Source organism: Lagenorhynchus albirostris, chromosome 4 (genome assembly GCF_949774975.1).
Source record: "Lagenorhynchus albirostris chromosome 4, mLagAlb1.1, whole genome shotgun sequence".
NCBI classification, from domain to species: domain Eukaryota; kingdom Metazoa; phylum Chordata; class Mammalia; order Artiodactyla; family Delphinidae; genus Lagenorhynchus; species Lagenorhynchus albirostris.
Window position 1 is genome coordinate 84,298,487 of NC_083098.1, and position 16,271 is coordinate 84,314,757.

The 16,271-nt window shown below is 38.5% G+C and overlaps 1 protein-coding gene and 1 pseudogene across 3 annotated transcripts in view; one reads left to right on the top strand and one right to left on the bottom strand.

Annotated features, from left to right (window-relative positions):
• Positions 1-16,271, top strand: part of PDS5A (PDS5 cohesin associated factor A) — a 129,080-nt gene that overhangs the window by 28,106 nt on the left and 84,703 nt on the right. The window lies entirely within an intron of this gene.
• Positions 6,012-7,072, bottom strand: LOC132519892 (proline-rich protein 11-like; annotated as a pseudogene).

Sequence of the window (16,271 nt, forward strand, 5' to 3'; positions counted from 1 at the left end):
TTGTTTTTTATTCTACTGATATAATGTATTACATTAATTGATTTTCAAATGTTAAACCAACACTGCATTCTTGGCATAAATCTCACTTGGTTATAATAGAATTCTTTTTATCTGTTGAAGATTTGGTTTGCTAGTATGCTGTTGAAGATTTTTGCATCCATAGTCATAAGAGATACTGGTCTGTAGTTTTCTTGTGATTTTTTTGTCTAGTTTTGGTATCAGGATAATACTGACTTCATAAAATGAGTTGGAAGTGTTTTACCATCTTTCATTGTTGGGAAGACTTCTGGGAAAATTGGTATTCTTTACATGTTCAATACAATTCAGCAATAAAGACATCTGGGCCTGGGCTTTTCTTTGTTTCTAGTTTTTGATAATTCAGTCTCTTCCTTTGTTATAGGTTTATTCATATTTTCTTTTTTTTTTTTTTATGTGGTACACGGGCCTCTCACTGCTGTGGCCTCTCCCGTTGCGGAGCACAGGCTCCGGACGTGCAGGCTCAGCGGCCATGGCTCATGGGCCCAGCCGCTCCGTGGCATGCAGGATCCTCCCGGACGGGGGCACGAACCCGTGTCCCCTGCATCAGCAGGCGGACTCTCAACCACTGTGCCACCAGGGAAGCCCTCTATTCTTTTTTTAATTGAAGTATAGTTGATTTACAATATTATGTAAGTTTCAGGCATACAACAGTGATTCACAAATTTTAAGGTTCTGTTTCTTAAGTCAGTTTCAGTAGTTTGTGTCTTTCTAGAAATTTATGCACTTCATCTAAGTTATCTAATTTATTGGCATATAATTGTTCATAGAATTTCTTTACAATCCTTTTTGTTTCAGTAAAATCAGTAGTAATAGACCCTCTTTCATTTCTGAATCTAGTAATTTGAGTCTTCTCTCTTTTTTCTTGGTCAGTCGAGCTAAAAGTTTGTCCATTTTGTTTGTTTTCAAAGAACCAGGTTTTGGTTTTCCCTTTCTCTAGCAGTCATCAAGTTCTTCTGGGCAGAAGTATTTTGGGGCAACTGATAATAGGGAGACTTTGCCCAATTCTGCTTCTCTGCCACTATCTAGTCTTTCCCACTGTACCCCTTTTTATCTTGCCCCTAGGGAGGGAATTTCCCTGTACTTACTATTGCTTATTTTCTGGCTCTCACTGCTTGAACCATAATTAATTCCATCTGTTTTTTACATATATATATATATATATATATATATACATATACACTTTGCTTGAACCTCATTATTCCTTTCTTTCTTTTGTCCAAATCTTAATCCATTTAACCTTAAGGAAAGCCAGCTGCTTTTCATTGTGGGTTTTTCATTTTTTGTAGATTATATTCCATTATAGCTTATTAAAAAATATTGTATAATTCCCTGTGCTATACAGTTGTTGTTGCTTATATATGTTACATATAGTAGTTTGTATCTGTTGTTTGTATCAGTATCTGTTAATCCCATACTCCTGATTTCTCCCTCCCCCACCTCTCCTCTGGTAACCACAAGTTTGTTTTCTATGAGTCTGTTGCTGTTTTGTATATAGATTCTTTTTAGATTCCACATATAAGTGATATCATATAGTCTTCGTCTTTCTCTGATTTATTTCACTAAGCATAATATTCTCTAGGTCCATGCATGTTGCTATAAATGACAATATTTCATTCTCTTTTATGGCTGAATAATATTTCTCTGTGTGTGTGTGTGTGTGCACGTGCGTGACATCTTCTTAAGCCATTTGTCTGTTGATGGGGACTTGGGTTGTTTCTGTGTCCTGGCTATTGTAAAGGGTGCTGCTGTGAACATTGGGGTGCATGTATCTTTTCAATGTTCTGAGTAAAAAGACCTTAAATTATGATTGATCATTTTAAGAATAGAGCAAATGATCCACCTTTATCAAGGAAAGGAAAGTTAGAAAACCGAAAGTTAAATTAATATATTAAAGGCATCTATTAAGCAGCCATGTACCCCCGTCTACATTCTCTACCATAGTCTTCACCTAACTACGTTGTGAGAAAAGTAGGCTTTATGAGCTGGCCTGGGAACATAACCACATATAGTAGTTCTAGCGCTATAATATAGTGTAGTTTCTATAGTATACTCTCTATATATGTATATATTTTATTTTTCTCTAGTCATTTTGGATAACCACTCATATTATACTATACTATATATAATGTATGGATTAAGAATGGTAAGAGGTAGGTAAGAGTGATTAGCCACACAGCCTGGATTTGAATTTTTATGCCCTTGAGCAAATTACTTAGCTTAAGTTTCTCATCTGTTAAATGGGTATGTTAATAATGCCTCCCACAAAGAATCATTGTATTATATGGGTTAATAGTACATTTAAGTTACTTGAAATATGCCCAGCACATAGCAAAAATCAGTAAATGTTAGCCATTAGTACTATTACAAATAATTCACCTATTAAAATATGCTTTTTGAATTGCAGATTTTCTCTATGAGGATCAAACTGTAGAATAACATTGATTTGTGCCATGTTGCCATCACTCGTTTTGTCCTTCTGCCTCACAAGTACTCGGAATTAGAGAACATCTGTGGTTACAATAAACCAAAAGTCAAAACCTCTGAAGCCTCAGTGAAAGTGTCAGACCCTCAGTCTTTAAGGCTAATATTTTAGGACCTTAAGAATTTCCCTTAAAGCTAAAAATAGCTTCCATGATGACTGTCTCTTTTACAGTCAGTGTCCAGGTTATTTTTAGAATCCTAGTATTCAGGGTATTTTTAGAACTCTAGCAGTACCAGCTTATCTTGAAGGTGGAAATAAATGGAGTAAAACATTTCTTGTAATTCAGAAACTTTCAGGAATCTTTGTGAAGTGTAGTTTTGTAGTATATGCTTGTTAAATGGTTTGGGGCTGATAGAATGAGTCTTTAAAATGTAATTTGGTTTAGCTCTTAGGAAGAGTATAGTGAAATGTGTAGCATCTAACTTTTCTATACCACACAATTTAGGTATGAAATAATAACCTTGTCTCATTAAAGAATAGTGACCTTGACTAAGTATATGAGTAACAAAACAAATTGTATCTTCAAGTAGGCTCTATTGGTTTATTAAAAAAATAGGTTATTGAGTTTTTTCCATAGAGTAACTCAATTTGTTAAAATTGAAGTAGCTGTATTGATACTCTGTTGTTTGTTTGTTTTTTGGATTTGACCCATAAGAGAGATCATATGGTATTTGTCTTTCTCTGTCTGACTTATTTCACTTAGTGTCCTCTAAGTCTATCAGTGTTGTTGCAAGTGGCAAGATTTCATTCTTTTCTAATGGCTGAATAATATTCCATACACACACACACACACACACACACACACACACACATACACACATATGTATGTATACAGAGTCTACAATTTCTTTATCCATCATCCATCAGTGGACATTAGGTTGTTTCCACATCTTTGCTATTGTAAATAAAGTTGCAATGAACATGAGGTTGCATCTATCTTTTCGAGTTAGTGTTTTTGTTTTCTTTAGATAAATACCCAGAAATGAAATTGCTGGATCATATGATAGTTCTATTTTTAATTTTTTGTTTTATCTTAATATTAGCACTTAGTCTTGAAATATATATTGATTGCATAGCTATTGACAAATCAGAATTTTAGGGAGATTTCTGTTCTCAGACTTGATCAACCACTGAAGTCTAGAGCGTGTCAAAAAGTACACTAATAGGTTTCATTCCTTTAGAAAGTATGCATTTATATCTTACTTTATAAGACAAATGTAGAGCCCTTAGGAGATTACAATCTTCTTGAGGACACATAATTTTCATACTAATAACTGCAGCAAGGAGACACTGTAAGATAATTGCTTTGTAATTGGTATAGTGTTTTCAGTTCAAAGGAGTCAGTGATTCCTTCAGACTAGAATGAGTCAAGCAGGGCTTCAAGAAGAGGAAGCAGAATTTGGGCCAAAATTTTAAGAGCAGGTAAGATTTTTTTTTTTTTTTTTGTGGTACACGGGCCTCTCACTGTTGTGGCCTCTCCTGTTGCGGAGCGCAGGCTCGGCGGCCATGGCTTACGGGCCCAGCCGCTCCACGGCATGTGGGATCTTCCCGGACCGGGGCATGAACCCACGTCCCCTGCATCAGCAGGCGGACTCTCAACCACTGCGCCACCAGGGAAGCCCTAGAGCAGGTAAGATTTTAATAAGAGTACTGAGGGGTAGAAGCAATTCTATGACATATTCACATATTTTTTCACCAAGTGTTGAACTCTTTCCTATGCAAAGCTGTAAAGATACTCAGGATGCTTTTTGAAGATAATGAATAAACCTAGTTTGATTGGAGTGGAGAGTGGAAATCAAAATAACATTTTATATTTACATACTATAAATATATACATTTATATATATAAATATATATACACATACCTACACATAAAGGTAAGATAAAATTATAAATTGATCATGGATGTGTTTTTTTTGTATGTTTGCTTTTGCGTTACGCGGGCCTCTCACAGTTGTGGCCTCTCCCGTTGCGGAGCACGGGCTCCGGACGCGCAGGCCCAGCGGCCATGGCTCACGGGCCTAGCCGCTTCGCGGCATGTGGCATCTTCCCAGACCGGTGCACGAACCTGTGTCCCCTGCATCAGCAGGCGGACTCTTGACCACTGCGCCACCAGGGAAGCCCTGATTATGATGTTTTAAATGCCATAAGGTATTATCAGTGGGAAACCATTGTTCTATTGGAGTGACATTAAAATAGATGTTTTAAGAGTAACTTAGAAGCTCTGGGTTTGATTTTGAGACTTAAAGAGACTAAAATCGGGTGTGATGTAATAAAGGCCTAGAGTATGGAGCATTAGAGTATTAATACAGTTTTATCAACTGTTACTAGTATGAAGGTAACTTACTTTTGAGAAGAGTAGTCTGGGCACTTAAGAATACTGAAGTTTTCTTAAAAGGAATTTACAATGTAGGTACAATGGAAAAACATTCTATTTTTTTTTAATTAATTAATTTAATTTTTTGGTTATGCTGGGTCTTAGTTGCAGCAGGCAGGCTCCTTAGCTGTGGCTCCAGGGCTCCTTAGTTTTGGCTCGCCAGCTCCTTAGTTGCAGCATGTGGGCTCCTTAGTTGCGGTATGTGAACTCTTAGTTGCAGCATGCGTGCAGGATCTAGTTCCCTGACCAGGGATTGAACCCGGGCCCCCTGCATTGGGAGCGCGGAGTCCCATCCACTGTACCACCAGGGAAGTCCCACGGTATTCTAATTTTTAAGGTCACATTGGAGTTTTTGCTTCAAGTTCTTTTGGAACAGTTAGGATTGAATGGGGGATGGTTTTACTTCTTAATTGCTTATAGGGAACAGAAATAAAATCTAGAGGGTCTGGTTTTTTTAATTAAGTTTGCAGCACTTAATGAGTGCATGAGCTTTACAGGCTGAAATACTTTGCTTTTCAATTACCTGAGAATACCCAAGATGAATGGGCACCAGGTTATTTTCTTTTTTTTTTTTTTTTTTTTTTTTTGCGTTACGCGGGCCTCTCACTGTTGTGGCCTCTCCCGCTGAGGAGCACAGGCTCCGGACGCACAGGCTCAGCGGCCATGGCTCACGGCCCCAGCCACTCCGCGGCATGTGGGATCTTCCCGGACTGGGGCACGAACCCGCGTCCCCTGCATCGGCAGGCGGACTCTCAACCACTGCTCCACCAGGGAAGCCCCAGGTTATTTTCTTAATGTCATAACTGCACCTATAGAGTAAAAATTAGAGTTATCTAGTTAACTTGAATAACCTCCCCAACCTAAATTGGGTAGTTCCAGGATAAACATCACTTTCGGGATTGCATTTTCCCATCTGTTCTATTATTGATCATATAAACTAGAAAATATCCTAACACTCGCTTTCTGCTACTGTATGGGCTCCATACATACTTTAATTCTTCGAATGAATTATATATTAACATAATTACTTATACATACTACATTAAAAAGAGATTGGAGTAATATTATCTGTATATTTTATGGATCATCATATGGAGTCACGCAGAGGTGGCATCAATTTTGTTCATCAAAGCTGCTTGTAGAAAGTGGCAGAGTTTGAGTTGGGCTTCTAGGGTGAGCCAGCTGAAACTTTCTCTTCAAGGCCTGGGTCATTACTGGGGTCAGCCCAGTTCCTGTTTCCATATTTTCTTTATTGGTAAGTGGAGTTCCACCTGGGCTCCTCTCTACATCGACTTTTCTGAGTAGTTTCCGCAGATCTAACTGGCTTTTACCAGGAGTAATGAAGACATTGTAACTCGAGTTGATAACACTTTGGACTTTCGTTTCAGGGAAACGCACTGCAGGTCAGAGACAGTAACTAGTGGATTCTGTGCCTTTGGTGATGGTACAAGCTTCCTCCTTTCATCAAAACTCTGTGTCTTCTTTAATTTCACAGTCAGTAGATCTTTAACTGTTATCTGCATGGGTCCACTTTTTTTTAATGGTCCAGCCTCAAGTGCTTTAGTGAGATCAGATTTTCTGAGCAGCAAAGGTGCTGTCAGTGGTGGAGGCAGAGGCGGAGGCAGGGGCGGAGGAAAAGATGACTGGATGGCTGTGACAGTGAGGCAGGAAGTACAGCCCCGGAGTCTCCAGGGGTGGTTAGAGCACATGCAGGCACATTTGTAAGTTTACCACGCATGTGACACATCTGACCACAGCTTGGACAGGAAGAATTTTCTGAGACGGCCTTCAGTGCTTCCTGGAGCTTGCGTAATTCATTTCCCAAAATGAGAAACCATTGTTTTAGACTATGAAGTTCTTGGTGGCAGGATGGTGTCTTTCAATACTTCCAAACTCCGGGCCATGCAGTTCTGAAACCAGTTGTATGTAGACTATACTCTATTTGTCCGAAGTTTTACTGAATCTTTAAAATTGGGAAATTTGAAGTTCCAGGATGGTCTTAGCCAGCTTCTGCTAAGGGGTGTATCTGTTGAAGGAATAACCACTCTTTCTGGTGACGGTGGTGGAGGGGGAGGTGTAAGTAGCTTAGACTGAAAGTGAGAGGCTTCTTTTCTTCTGAAAAACCTTTTTGCTTTGGCTTTTAGCTTTATTCTTTGTTGCTTGAACTTGGGCATGGTTTTAGGCTAAGAGTCCAGGGATTCGATGGAGTCCCAGCAGTGGTATCTCCCTCGCCATAAAGAAAAATTCAAAAAATAAAATTAAATTAAAAAATCAAGACATACTATTAATATGATAATTTAGTCACTATGTCACTTGAACTTTGAGCTTTAGGTCCCAAAGTTGCTCTGATGTGAACACACTTCTAAAATTATCATCAAATGTGTATTAGGTAGACTTAAAATTTTTGTAATTGTGTTTTTTGTTTTTTGGACACACCGCACGGCTTACGGGATGTTAGTTCCCCAACCAGAGATCGAATCCATGCCCCCTCCAGTGAAAGCACGGAGTCCTAACCACTGGACTGCCGGGGAATTCCCTAATTTTTGTAGTTCTAATGGCTTATGCATTAACTATACCCCTGCCTCGCCTGCTTCTCTCAGGTTTCACCTCAAATGTATATTAGATAAAAGGATTTATGTTAAAAATAATTAGGTGAAACCGGAAAGGAGTGCATATTGGCAAATAGCTCAGTGCTCATTCTTTTTTTAATAAATTTATTTATTTTTGGCTGCGTTGGGTCTTCGTCGCTGCGTGCGGGCTTTCTCTGTTGCAGCGAGTGGGGGCTCTTCTTTGTTGCGGTGCGTGGGCTTCTCTTGTTGCGGAGCACGGGCTCTAGGTGCATGGGCTTCAGTAGTTGTGGCACACGGGGTTAATTGCTCCGTGGCATGTGGGATCCTCCCAGACCAGGGCTCGAACCCGTGTCCCCTGCATTGACAGGTGGTTTCTTAACCACTGTGCTACCAGGGAAGTCCCTCAGTGCTCATTCTAATCTGGCAGTCCATGTATATATTTACAGAGTGAAGCACCATATTAATATAAAACTATAAGGCTTATTTAACTCCAAAACTTACATGTTTTCATGTGGATTTTATTTTTGTTCTTGAAAGGTTAGTGTACATGTAGAGATTGTCTGAACTAGTCAGTTTATTCATAATTCAGCAAATACTGAGCACTGTGTATAAGGCATAGTTTTATAGATTCTGGTACTACATAAATGAATACATTTTATTGCCTTTGCAAAACTTAAGTCTAGTGCAGGAAAGACAGAGAATAAGCAAGTAAAATATGAGAAAAATGTTGATAACGTAAAAGCATGTGAGAATTAAAATGGTGTCCTGGAAACTATTAGATTAGTAATCTTGAGACCTGGATTTAATTATCAGTCCTAGACCGGCCATTAACCCACTGTATTTCTTCAATTAACAATCCCCCTCCCTACACCTTCTCTTTTTTTTTTTTTTTTTTGACTAAATCACAAGTCTGTTCAATTATTTATTTCTTTATTTTTGGCTGTGTTGGGTGTTCGTTGCTGCGCACAGACTTTCCCTAGTTGTGGCAAGCGGGGGCTACTCTTCGTTGCCATGCGTGGGCTTCTCATTGCAGTGGCTTCTCTTGTTGCGGAGCACAGGCTCTAGGTGCGTGGGCTTCAGTAGTTTTGGCACGTGGGCTTAGTAGTTGTGGCTCACAGGCTCTGGAGTGCAGGCTCAGTAGTTGTGGCACACGGGCTTAGTTGCTCCACGGCATGTGGGATCTTCCCAGACTAGGGCTCGAACCCGTGTCCCCTGCATTGGCAGGCGGATTCTTAACCACTGCACCACCAGGGTAATCCCCTTCTCTTATTTTTAAATGGAAAATTTCTCAAGTCTTTACATTATCTAAAATATGATTAGGGAATTCCCTGGCGGTCCTGTGGTTAGGACTCCTCGCTTCCACTGCAGGGGGCATGGGTTTGATCCCTGGATTAGGAACTAAGATCCCACATTCTGCATGCCAGGTGGTGGCCCTGTCCCCCAAAGGTGATAAGATTAGCTCCTTTAAAAGGAATCTAAGATTCTTATGATACATGTAAATTTTTTTTAACTTTTCCATTTTTTATTATGAAAAACTTCAACAAAAACAACAGTGAAGAAAAGAGAATAATGAACTCCTGAAGCAAATCTCAGATAGCATTTCATTACTATTTCAGAATGTATTCCTAAAAAATAGGGCACTATATTTAAAAAAAAATCATACTATGATTATCATACCTAAAAATTTATTATTATAATTAAAGTAGCCATTAACTATTTTATTAAATGCATATACATATATTATGGTGGGTCTTGTGTGTGTGTATATATTTATATGTGAACATATAAAAAGTACATAGAGTTTAACAAGTAACTATAAAGTGAACATATGAACAAAGAAATAGACTATCAACACCTTCAGAATATCATCAGCACCCCCAAAAGTCTAGTGTGTACCTCCCAGTCATAAACTTTTTCTTTCATAACCACTATATAAATGCAGTCTCTCTGGTTTTCTTATAGTGTCACTGTCTATGTACAAATCTCTAAAAATATAGTTTTCTCTAGTTTTAGCTTTGAATTTTATATGAATGGAATCATATAGTATGGTTCCTTGTGTATGCGTCTTTTTCAGTATTATGTTTGAGCTTCATCCATGTTATTGCTTATGTGTTTTTCAATTATTTTTATTGCTGTATACTAAGTACTCTATTGTACTACTTAACCAATCCTCTCTTGCCACTGACTTCTAGTTTTTTGGCTTTTACAAACAACATTGCTATGAATATACTTGTATGCATGTTCTTTTGTACATGTACAGGCTGCTTTAGGGCATAGACATAGACATTGGTGAAATTGTTGGGCCATTGGGTGTGCATGTCTTTTACTTGCCGAAAACACCAAAGTGGTTGTAATTAACAATGAATGAGAGTTTTCATTTTCTATGTTGGACTTTTAAAAGTTAATTTTTACCAGTGAGGTTTTAAAGTTCTTTTACTTTACTGTTTTTCCCCCAAGACAGTGCCTTTTTAAAAAAACAGCTGTATTGAGTTATAATTGAAATACAATAGGTTGCACATGTTTGAAGTAGATACTATAATATATATCTAGTCTAGTCTTTGTTACCAGTTCTTAGCAGGGAGCTTCAAAAACCCTTGCAACTTCCTGAGTGATAGGAGTATCTTTGTTATGTTAATGAGGTGACTCTTGACCCCCTTCCTGGAGAGCTTCAGGAAGGGACTGGTCAGCAAAATGTTGGAGATTTGGAATTTTCAGCCAACTGGGAGAAGTTGGGGGGAGGCTAGTGACCTAGCTCAATGAAATGATAATGAATTAATTAATTAATTATTCCCACATAAGGAAGCCCAGTAAACCTCTGGAAACCAGGAGGAGCTTCCTGGTTGATGAACACATTGATGTGCCAGGAGAGTATTGTGTCAGATCCACCAGGAAAGAACATGGAAGTTATTCATCCCTGCCTTCTCTCCCCAAGATCTTGACCTATGCGTCTCTTCTGTTTAGCTGTTCCTGAGTTATGTCCTTTATAATAAACTTGTAATCATAAGTATAATGCTTTCAGCGAGTTCTGTGAGTCATTCTAGCAAATTACTGAACCTGAGGGTATTGTAGGAAGCCCTAAAGTCATAACTGGCCTATCACAAATGCAGGCGGCCCCCAGGACTTGCATGTGTCATCTGAAGTGCGGGGAGTTTTGTGAAGGAATTTTTTGCTCTTTAACTTGCGGGGTCTGTGCTAACTCCAGGTAGTTAGTGTTAGAACTGAATTGAAATGTAGTACATCCAGTTGGTATCAGAGAGTTGCTGTCAGGGCAAAACAATTTGACAAGTTTTGACGTACATATATAGCCTTGAAACCATCATCACAATCAAGAAAATGAATGGATCTATCTCCCTCATATGTTTCCTTGTGTCTTTTTTTTTTTTTTTTTTTTGCGGTATGCGGGCCTCTCACTGTTGTGGCCTCTCCCGTTGCGGAGCACAGGCTCAGCGGCCATGGCTCACGGGCCCAACCGCTCCGTGGCATGTGGGATCTTCCCGGACCAGGGCACGAACCCGTGTCCCCTGCATCGGCAGGCGGACTCTCAACCACTGCGCCACCAGGGGAGCCCTCCTTGTGTCCTTTATTAATCTACCCTGCTCCCCATTTGTGTCTGTCTTTTTTGGCTCTGAACACAATGGAATTCCCAATTAAATTGGGAATTATAGTCCCAATGGAATACTTCTCAGCACTTAAAAGGAATGAATTACTGATATGTACAGCATGAATGGATCTCAGATGCATTATGTTAAGTGATAGAGCTAGATCCAAAGAGCAATGTACTGTGTAACTCCATTTATGTGATATTCTGGAATCACAGAATATCACAGATCAGGGGTTGCCAGACAGCACAGATAAGGGGTTGCCAAGGGCTAAGGAAGCAGCTGAGGGTTGACTTCACAGGGACACAAAGGAACTTTTTAGGGTGATGAAGTAGTCTATGCCTTGATTGTAATGTTGGTTACACAACTGTGTATTTGTCAAAATTCGTAGAATGGGACACTAAAAAGTGAATTTTATGTAATTTAACCTCAATAAACCTGTCTTTTAAAAAAAAGGTAAAAAGATTGGAAGAATTTGCTAATGCAGATCATAAGTTACAGTGGCAGTATTTCAAGCAAAGTGGACTTTAGAACAAGTGATAGTGCCAAGGATAAGAAAAGATACTTGATAATAATAAAGGGGTCACTGCAGTAAGAAAATACAACAGTATATACCTAATAACAGCTTCCACATAGCTGAGAAATTAACAAGTACACATGGAAATTTCAACACTCCTCTTTCAGTAATTGATTAAACAAGTAGGCAGAAATCAGTAGGGTTGTAGAAGAGTTAATGTACCAATGCACTTGACCTAATTGACATTCCATTCAATAACAGCAGAAATACACATACACTTGAAAATTCTTTTCAAGTGCACATGAATCATTCACTAAGACAGATAGCCCATGTGGTGGGCCATTAAACAAATTTCAATACATTTAATATGATTCATATTACATACAGGGGTAATATCACAGGGAGTTTAATGAGAAATTAGTAAGAAAAGATGTCCAGAAAATACCCCAAATATTTGGAAATTAAACAGTATATTTCTGAGTAATACATGAATAAAAGAAGGAATCACAAGGAAAACTAGAAAATATTTTGAACTTCGTAGCAGTGCTTATTGAGAAATTTATTTTGATAAGCATTTAAATGTTCATATTAGAAGAGAACAATCTAGAATCAGTGATAGGCTTCTACCCTGAGAACCTAGGAAAAGAACAGCAAATTAAACCTAAAGAAAGTATTGGGTTGGCCAAAAAGTTAGTTTGGTTTTTTCTGTTAAGATGGCTCCAGTAGCGCTTAGTTGTCTTTAACTTCCTTTGAAACAATTTTGTTAGATTGTATTGTGACAGCTGTCATATCAGTGTGCATTAAAAAAAAAAAAATCTTATCAAAATTGGTGAATTTTTGTGTAGCCATTTTAACATTGAAGATGGAAGAAAAACAACATTTTCAGCATATTATGCTTTATTATTTCAAGCAAGGTAAAAACGCAACTGAAATGCAAAAAAAGCTTTGTGCAGTGTATGGAGAAGGTGCTGTGACTGATTGAATGCGTCAGAAGTGGTTTGCAAAGTTTCCTGCTGGAGATTTCTTGCAGGTAGACCAGTTGAAGTTGATAGCGATCAAATGTAGACATTAATTGAGAACAATTAACGTTATACCATGTGGGAGATAGCTGACATACTCAAAGTATCCATGTCAAGCGTTGAAAATCATTTGCATGAGCTTAGTTATGTTAATTGCTTTGGTGTTCAGGTTCCATGTAAGTTAAGTGGGGGGTGGGGGGGGTGGGAACCTTTCGGCCATATTTCTGCATGCCATTCTCTATTTAAATGTAACGAAAACGTTCTGTTTTTAAAACAAATTGTGACGGGTGATGAAAAGTGGATACTGTACAATAATGTGGAATGGAAGAGATTGTGGGGCAAGCGAAATGAACCACCACGAACCACGTTAAAAGCCGGTCTTCATCCAAAGAAGGTGATGTTGTGTATATGGTGGGATTGGAAGGGAGTCCTCTATTATGAGCTCCTTCCAGAAAACCAAATGATGAATTCCAACAAGTACTGCTCCAAATTAGACCAACTGAAAGCAGCACTTGACGAAGAAAAGCATCTGGAATTAGTCAACAGAAAACGCATAATCTTCCATCAGGATAACACAAGACTGTGTTTCTTTGATGACCAGGCAAAAACTGTTACAGCTTGGCTGGGAAGTTCTAATTCATCTGCCGTATTCACCAGACATTGCACCTTTGGATTTCCATTTATTTTGGTCTTTACAAAATTCTCTTAATGGAAAAAATTTCAATTCCCTGGAAGACTGTAAAAGGCACCTGGAACAGTTCTTTGCTCTAAAAGAGTAAAAGTTTTGGGAAGATGGAATTATGAAGTTGCCTGAAAAATGGCAGAAAGTAGTGGAACAAAAGGGCGAATACGTTGTTCAATAAACTTCTTGGTGAAAATGAAAAATGTGTCTTTTATTTTTACTTTTAAAACTGAAGGAACTTTTGGGCCAACCCAGTAGAAAGCAGGACATAGTAAAGGTAAGAATGGGGATCAATCAAATAGAAAATGCGCAGACAGTAGACAAAACTAATAATGCCAAATTTGGTTCTTTGAAAAGATAATAAAATTGGCAAAACCGCTGTTAGATCAGGTTTCTCCACCTTGGCTCTGTTGACTTTTACAGCCTGATAATTGTGGGGAGCTGTCCTATCCCTGGTCTCTACCCCTAGATGCCAGTAGAGCCCCTTTTCCCAGTTGTGACAACTAAAAATGTCTACAGACATTGGCAGATATCCCCTGGAGGTGGGTGGCAAATTCACTCCTCCTCGAGACCACTACATTAGAACAACCAAGATAAAAAAGGGGGGGCAAGGGGGAAAAAATAAAAAGTAAAAAAAAGAAAGAAGACAAAAATTAGCAATATCAGTGAAAAAAGAAACATCAGTTTAGATTTTATAGTCATTAAAAAGGTAATAAAGGCATATTATAAGCAAGTTAATGCTAGTAAATTCAGTATCCTAAATGAAATAGATATATTTCTGGAAAAATGCAAATTACTGAAACTGACTTAAGATGAAATAGAAAACCCGATAGCTTTATACTGATTTTAACTATTATACATTGCAGGTGATAACTGGTCACTTAGCTTTTGGCAGATGTTGTGATTGATTATCACTCCTGCTCAAGGTCAAGAAATATTCACTTAGGAGCTACTCTGTGCTAGGCAAAGGGCTAGGCACTCAGTGTACAGTTTTTGTTTTTGTTTTTTGCCACTCCACACAGCATGAGGGATCTTAGTTCCCCAACCAGGGATGGAACCTGTGCCCCCTGCAGTGGAAGAGCAAAGTCTTAACCATTGGACCGCCAGGGAAGTCCTACCTTATACTGGTTTTATTTTATTTTTAAAATTTTATTTATTTATTTTTGTCTGCATTGGGTATTCGTTGCTGCGCGTGGGCTTTCTCTAGTTGTGGCGAGCAGGGGCTATTCTTCATTGCGGTGTGCCGGCTTCTCATTGTGGTGGCTTCTCTTGTTGCGGAGCACAGGTTCTGGGCGCGTGGGCTTCAGTAGTTGTGGCACGTGGGCTCAGTATTTGTGGCTCAAGGGCTCTAGAGCACAGGCTTAGTAGCTGTGGTGCACAGGCTTAGTTGCTCTGGGGCATCTGGGATCTTCTCGGACCAGGGCTCGAACTTATGTCCCCTGCATTGGCAGGCAGATTCTTAACCACTGCACTACCAGGGAAGTCCCTTTATACTGATTTTAGAAACTAGATTTGCAACTAAAAACTTTCCCACAAATAAAGACCCTGATGACTTCATTGATGAATTCTATTAAACACTTAAGGAAAAAAGCATACTAGTCCGACACAAACTAAGCGAACAGGAAGAGTGAACACTTCCAGCTCACTTTATATGGCCAATATTACCTTGATACCAAAGCAAAACATATTACAAGAAAAGAAATCTGCAGACCAAGAGCCTAAATGAACAACAAAATATTAGCAGGGCAGATCCAGCCAGCCAAACCAAACAAACCAAAAATAGGGAAAACAAAAAACAAAAAAACCCCACCGCACACATGCGAAACATAGTGCACCCCCAATGACCACCATGTCAGGTTTATTCCAGGAGTGCAAATTTGGTTTAATATTTGAAAATCAGTCAATTTATTTGCACATATTAACACTAGTGTAAATTGGGAAAAACATGTTATCATCCCTACAGATGTGGGAAAAGTATCTGAAAAAAATCTTCATAAAAACTAACAGCACCTTAGGAATAGAAGGTAAAACTTTCTCAACCTGATAAAAAGGCATCTACAGAAACCCATTAACTTAATATGTAATGGTGAAAGACTGAATGCTTTCTAAGATCTCAAAAGAGGCAAAAATGTCTGCTCTCACTTTTGTTCAGTATCGTGGTTTTGCTAGCACAATAAGGAAAAGAAAAGGCATACAAATTAGAGAAGATAAAATTAAACTGTCCTTTTTTGTTAATGATATTGCATTTATAGAAAATCCTGAGAAATGCATAAACAAGCTACTAGAACCAGTAAAGCTGTGTAGCAGTGTGAAAGGCTCAGTATGCAAAAATTGACTGCCTATGTGTAATAGGAACCAGCAATTGGAAAATGCGAAGTTTTTAAAATTCGCAGTAGCATCCATAAGGTAAATAGTTGGAAGTAACAAAATATAAAAGACCAATACACTGAAAACTACATAATAAATGCTGGAAGACATTTTTTTCCACTCAACAAACTTTTATTGAGTATATGTCAAACCAAAGTCTTCGTGCCAAAGGTATAGAAATAAACAGGGTGCAGCCATAGCCCTAGGAGAGACAATAAATAGGAAAGCAGAAAGCACAGTGAGATAAGCATTGTGATGGAAGTGCAACATAGAGAGTATCCTTCCAGAAGGATGCAGTGATTGTCCCAATATTCAGTCAGTCTGGAAGAGAAAAACCTAAATCAGTGGAGACATATACCATATTTGTGGATCAGAGAACTCAGTATTATTAAAATGTCAGTTCTCTTACCATTGTTTTCCGTTGCATGTCCTTGGCCACCAATGGGATTTAGTCCCCCATTTTTTTGACTATTTGGGTTTCTTTCAAAAAGTGCTTAGTCTAGCAAGTCATTTGTCCATTTTACAATTGGCTTTTCTCTTCCTTACTGAATTGTAGGAGTTCTTTACATATATTTAGATAGGTTCTTTGTTGGTTATGCGTGTCACAAGTATCTACTTT